The following is a 6,267-nucleotide window of genomic DNA, read 5'->3' as shown; positions in this document are numbered from 1 at the left end:
TAAGCCAAGGCTGTGCCACTGCACTCCAGCCTGGGTGACAGAGCGAGACTCCATCTCAAAAAAAAACAAGGAACAACAACAAAAAAGAAATTATCTCCAGGCTTATAAGTTACAAAATTGCCCTAGACCTCTCTCCTGAAAGCCAGACCTCTCACATTCAAATGCCTGTTTGGCACATCTATTAAATGTTCAATGTACTACACGCATTCAACCTGCCAAACACCAGACTCCTGGGCTTCTACACCTCCAATCTTCCCCTCCTGTCATCTTTCCCATGTTAATAATGGCGACCTGGTTCTTCCAGTTGCTTGATCAAAAAATGTTGGAGACATCCTTGACTCCCCTTTTCCTATTACCTCGCATATCCAATCAACCCATCAACGAATCCTATATCTGCCACCTCCATGGCCACCACCTGGCCCATGTCACCACCATTTCTCAGCTGGAGTATTGAGTAACATGCTAACTTGTCTGTGAGTTTCCACCTTGGAAACCTTACCTTTACTCTCCCAATAGCAAGGAGAGAAATCTTTTTACAACAAGTGAGATTATTCCAGTCCCTGATCAAGACCCTCTTGTGGTTCATCAACTCAGTGAAAGCTGATGAACATCCTTCCAATGGCCTGCAAGTCCCTATCCAGTTCTTCCCCACCACCCCATTGTCACCGTTTCAGTCATGATAACCATTCCTCACCTCTTTAAAGTCATGATAACATCCCTTTCACCTATACTTCCTAGCTCCTTTCTCGTCTTGATTTTCCTTCTCTCTCTCTTTTTTTCTTTTGAGACCGTCTCTGTTGCCCAGGCTGGAATGCAATGGCAAGATCTCGGCTCATGACAACCTCCACCTCCCGGGTTCAAGCAATTCTTGTGCCTCAGCCTCTCCAGTAGCTGGGATTACGGGCACCTGCCAATACACCCAGCTAATTTTTTTGAGTTTCTTCGATGGTTTGTTTGTTGAGACAGCGTCTCACTCTGTTGCCCAGGCTGGAGTGCAGTGGCCTGATCGCCACTCCCGGCAACCCCCCCCTTCTGGGTGCAACCTCAGCCTCCCAAGTAACTGGGACTACAGGCACACACCACCATGCCTACCTAATATTTTTTTTTTTTTTAGTAGAGACAAGGTTCCACATCATATTGGCCAGACTGGTCTTGAACTCCTGACCTCATGATCTGCCCACCATGGCCTCCCAAAGTGTTAGGATTACAGGCATGAGCCACTGCACCCGGCCTTTCCTTCTCTTCTTGATCAGGTTTATCACCATCTGATCCCCATATATTTTATGAATTTATTTCTTTATTGTCCACCCCTCTAGAATGCAATGAGCTTGGTGAAGGCAAGGATTTTGTGTCTGTTTCATTCACTGCTGTACGACTAGCACCAATGAGAGTGCCTGGCACATAGTAAGCACTCAGTAAATTTTGGTTGAATAAGTAAGTGGATTAAAGGAAGCTTCCTATATTATGATTGTTTTTATTTTTATTTTTGAGACAGTCTGGCTCTGTTGCCCAGGTTGGAGTGCAGTGGTGCAATCTCTGCTTACTGCAACCTCTGCCTCCCAGTTCAAGAGATTCTCCTGCCTTGGCCTCTGAAGTAGCTAGGACTACAGGTGTGATTCACCATGCCTGGTTAATTTTTGTTATTTGTAGTGGAGATGGGGTTTACCATGTTGGCCAGGTTGGTCTTGAGCTCCTGACCTGAAGTAATCTGCCTGCCTCAACCTCCCAAAGTGCTGGGATTACAGGCATGAGCCACTGCGCCCAGTCCTAAGATTGGCTGACAAGGTCTAGCATGGGGGTCAGCAAACTATGGTCTGTGGGCCAAATTTGGTCTACTGCCTGTTGTTTTCAGCCTTGAGCTAAGAATAATCTTTATATTTTAAAATATAAAATACAAAAAAAGGCTATTATCCCTTTAGCAAGCACAGTTCTCAAAGGGTTGAAGACATTGCTTCTTGGCTCACAAAATCTAAAATATGTACCATCTGGACCTTCACAGAAAAAGTCTGCCGACTTCTGTTCCAGACTCTAGGGTATGACCATGTGTGCAAGTGGCTGAGGTAAGACAGAAGACCCAATCGTGAAGGTCACAGCTGGTCACTGATGCCACCTCCAGGAGTCAGTGGCTCAAGGGAGAATACAGCTGCCTGTGAGGGTCGCAGGGGTAGCAGAGTGCTCAGGAATGGGCGAAGATGGAGTTAATGGTTGCATGAGTCAAGAGAAGAGACAAAGGGGCAGTTTAGTCACCCCTCGGCTATCAGGAAAGGCTTTGCGGAGGAAGCCTTTGAGCTGAGGCCTGAAGTACTAGAAGCAGATAGTAGGGTGAAGGTGGGTGGAATGGGGAGGAGGAAAGGGATATTTAGGTGTAGGAAAGCCAGTATCTTACTATTTTTTTGAAATGTATCAATCTGTTGCACATGCTGGAGTGCAGTAGTGTGATCTCAGCTCACTTCAACCTCTACTTCCTGGGCTCAAGTGATTCTCCTGCCTCAGCCTCTGGGGTAGCTGGGATCACAGGCATGCGCCACAACACCTAATTTTTTTGGATTTTTAGGAGGGACAGGATTTCACCATGTTGGCTGGGCTGGTCTTGAACTCCTGACCAGGAGTTTTAATTTTAATTCTTTTAATACTGTCTTTCCAAAATCACAAATGAACTTTGATACAGCCAGAGGATCATAACCAGGGTAATTAGGAGCTTTGGGTAAAGAATACTACTGTTTCTTCATTCATATTTACGTGCTGAGGTATATTGGGATCTCTGTATAGATGCTCTATGAATTAAAGACACACATTGGACTTTAAATCTTGTTCTTAGTTCCCCACAGATCCAGTGGGAAGCTGTCTTATATACATCTTTATATGAAGATTCATTTTTCTTATCAGCATTGTTTGAGAGCAGTCTATCTGCTCATTGCTCTACCAGGCATTAGGGATATTGCAGTGAACAATAAATCTGGTTCTTACCTGCTCTGAGCTTTCAGTGTACAAGTAATTACATTGAAATAGGATCAATGCTAAGACAAGATGTTATTGGTGCTCACTGTTTTGGTATCTAACCTAATCTGGTGGCCAGAGAAGAATCCTGGAGAAAGTGACATTTAAGTGGAAACTGACAGAGAAACAGGTTGTTGCCAGAGCAAGAAATGGGTAGTGAGGATGAATGTTCCAAGTGAAGTGATAACGTGTCAAGTTTCGGGTGGGAGAGAGGTCTTTTTAGGGAAATGAAAGACATTGCATATGGGGAGATGAGTCTGGACTATAGTGGGTCTCAGTCTTCACTGAACTCTGGGTGAGTGTTTTAAGTCTGGCTTCTCTCAGAGAATGCAAAATCTGTCAAGTCAGAAAGCTAGTTTGTCCTGTTCATAGCTGTAAACTCTACACCTATAAGGCATGTACCTACTGTGCCTGGTACTTGAAATGCACTTGATAAAAGTTTGTTGAAGGAATGTGTTACTGTGAACCTTAGTTTACCTCTTTGAAATTCATTATGCTCATCGACCCTCATCACAAACTTGTAAATAAAACTAGAAATGTGAAAGCACTTTGTAAATTGTAAAACATGCTATTTGTTTTAAAGCTGTATGATACTATGTTGCAAACATGTGTAATGCAGTACCTCTGTTGTGCTCCTAACCGCTGTCTTTCTGGGAATCATGTTTACTCCACTAGTCAGAAAAAAATCCCTAAAATATCATATTAATGATCCATTCATATGTAATACAAAAGTAATTTGATTAGTTAGGAAAAACCATCAGCCTGTTTACTTCCTCTTACCATTTCCCAAAGTGGTTTCTATCATCTTCACATTGCCTATTTTCTACTAAGTAAGCATTAATCAACGGGAAGTAATTACGCTTTTCCCCTGGCCCAGATTAGATCCTATCTTGTTGCTCATTGTGTACTTATTTTACTTATACCAGTGAATCATTAACTCCTTGAAAGCAGGCATCTTGATCTTTTTTTTTTTTTTTTTTTTTTTTGAGACAGAGTTTCACTCTTGTTACCCAGACTGGAGTGCAATGGCTCAATCTCGGCTCACCACAACCTCCACCTCCTAGGTTCAGGCAATTCTCCTGCCTCAGCCTCCTGAGTAGCTGGGATTACAGGCACGCGCCACCATGCCCAGCTAATTTTTTGTATTTTTAGTAGAGACGGGGTTTCACCATGTTGACCAGGATGGTCTCGATCTCTTGACCTCGTGATCCACCCGCCTCGGCCTCCCAAAGTGCTGGGATTACAGGTGTGAGCCACCGCGCCTGGCCTGCAGCTTGATCTTTTTATCTTCAGCATCCAATAGGCTGTTAGCTGCTACTGAATATTTGTCGGTAGACATTTTTTATTAATTTTATTTTATTTGAGATGAAGTCTTGCTCTGTGGCCCAGGATGGAGTGCAGTGACGCGATCTTGGCTCACTGCAATCTCTGCTTCCTGGGTTCAAGAGATTCTCCTGCCTCAGCCTCCTGCATAGCTGGGACTACAGGTGTGTGCCACCACACCAGGCTAGTTTTTTTTTTTTTTGTTTTTTTTTTTTGCATTTTTAGTAGAGACAGGTTTTATCACGTTGGCCAGGCTGGTCCTCCCTTCCATGGACTCCCAAAGTGCTGGGATTACAGGTGGCAGCCACCGCGCCCGGCATGTTTTGCTCTTTAATTTTTTTTTTTTTTTTTTTGAGACAGAGTCTCACTTTGTCACCCAGGCTGGAGTACAGTGGCGAGATCTTGGCTTACTGCAACCTCTGCCTCCTGGATTCAAACAATTCTCCTGCTTCATCCTCTCAAGTAGCTGGGACTATAGGCGCCTGCCACCATGGGCCTGGCTAATTTTTTATATTTTTAGTGAAGACGGGGTTTCACCATTAGCTAGGATGGTCTAGATCTCCTGACCTCGTGATCCACCCGCCTCGGCCTCCCAAAGTGCTGGGATTACAGGTGTGAGCCATTGCGTCCGACCACTCACTCTTTAATTTTGACTTAATTATTATATATACAAACAAGTCTCTTGATCTTGCCCATAAAACAGTTCCTGAAGCTTCTCAGTGCTTGTTGCTTTCATATCAACCCTGCCCAGCTCATAGCTCTTATTTGTCAAGTAAGTTCAGACACAGAATAGTCTAAGCATTCTGGAGGAAGAGCGCTCTGAAATTAATTTAAAAATAAACTTCCTTAGAATTTATGATTTTTTTGGGTCCATGTCTACATTTCCCAAATCTTCTTTCTTTATAGTGATAAATTTAGTTAAACAGAAAAACCTCTCCTGCGGTAGGGCTGTTCATGTTTAAAAATAAAAGAAAAACCTTTTTGTGGAGGCAAAAGTAATGAGGGGAGAATGCTTTTTGTGTGTATATCCTGTGGTTTCCCTTTTTTTTTTTTTTGAGACAGAGTCTCGCTGCCACTCAGGCTGGAGTACAGTGGCGTGATCTCCACTCACTGCAACCTCTGCATGCCGGGTTAAGCAATTCTCCATTCTCAGCCTCCTGAGTAGCTGGAACCACAGCCGTCTGCCACCATGCCAACTAATTTTTGTATTTTTATTTATTTATTTATTTATTTATTTATTTATTTTTGAGTCGGAGTTTCGCTCTTGTTACCCAGGCTGGAGTGCAATGGCGCGATCTCGGCTCACCGCAACCTCCGCCTCCTGGGTTCAGGCAATTCTCCTGCCTCAGCCTCCTGAGCAGCTGGGATTACAGGCACGCGCCACCATGCCCAGCTAATTTTTTGTAGTTTTTTTAGTAGAGACGGGGTTTCACCGCTTTGACCAGGATGGTCTCGATCTCTTGACCTCGTGATCCACCCGCCTCGGCCTCCCAAAGTGCTGGGATTACAGGCGTGAGCCACCGTGCCCGGCTAATTTTTGTATTTTTAGTAGAGATGGGGTTTCACCATATTGGCCAGGCTGGTCTTGAACTCCTGACCGCATAAGCCGCCCTGCCTCGGCCTCGCAAAGTGCTGGGATTACAGGCATGAGCCACACTGCACCCGGCCCATTTACTCGTTCATTAATTCACATATCTCATCTATTAAATGTGTAACACATTGCCAATAATCTATCCCACTGCTGCCGTTTAAATTTTCCTTCTCATCTTTATTTCATACCAAGGGCTTGAGAATTAGATTCGGGTTAAATGGTTTTCAAGTTTTAGGGATAGTAGTTCGTTGCTTGCAAACGTTAAAATTGTTAAGCAACAATAAAAGACAGGGCCTCTCAATTTGATTTTTTTCACTAATTTTTCGTTTCTTTTTTTTTTTTTTTTTTTTTTTTGA

Source organism: Sapajus apella, unplaced genomic scaffold (genome assembly GCF_009761245.1).
Source record: "Sapajus apella isolate SASKATOON/1434 unplaced genomic scaffold, GSC_monkey_1.0 scaffold13, whole genome shotgun sequence".
Classification (NCBI taxonomy): Eukaryota; Metazoa; Chordata; class Mammalia; order Primates; family Cebidae; genus Sapajus; species Sapajus apella.
Note: the sequence above shows the minus strand (reverse complement) of the source record.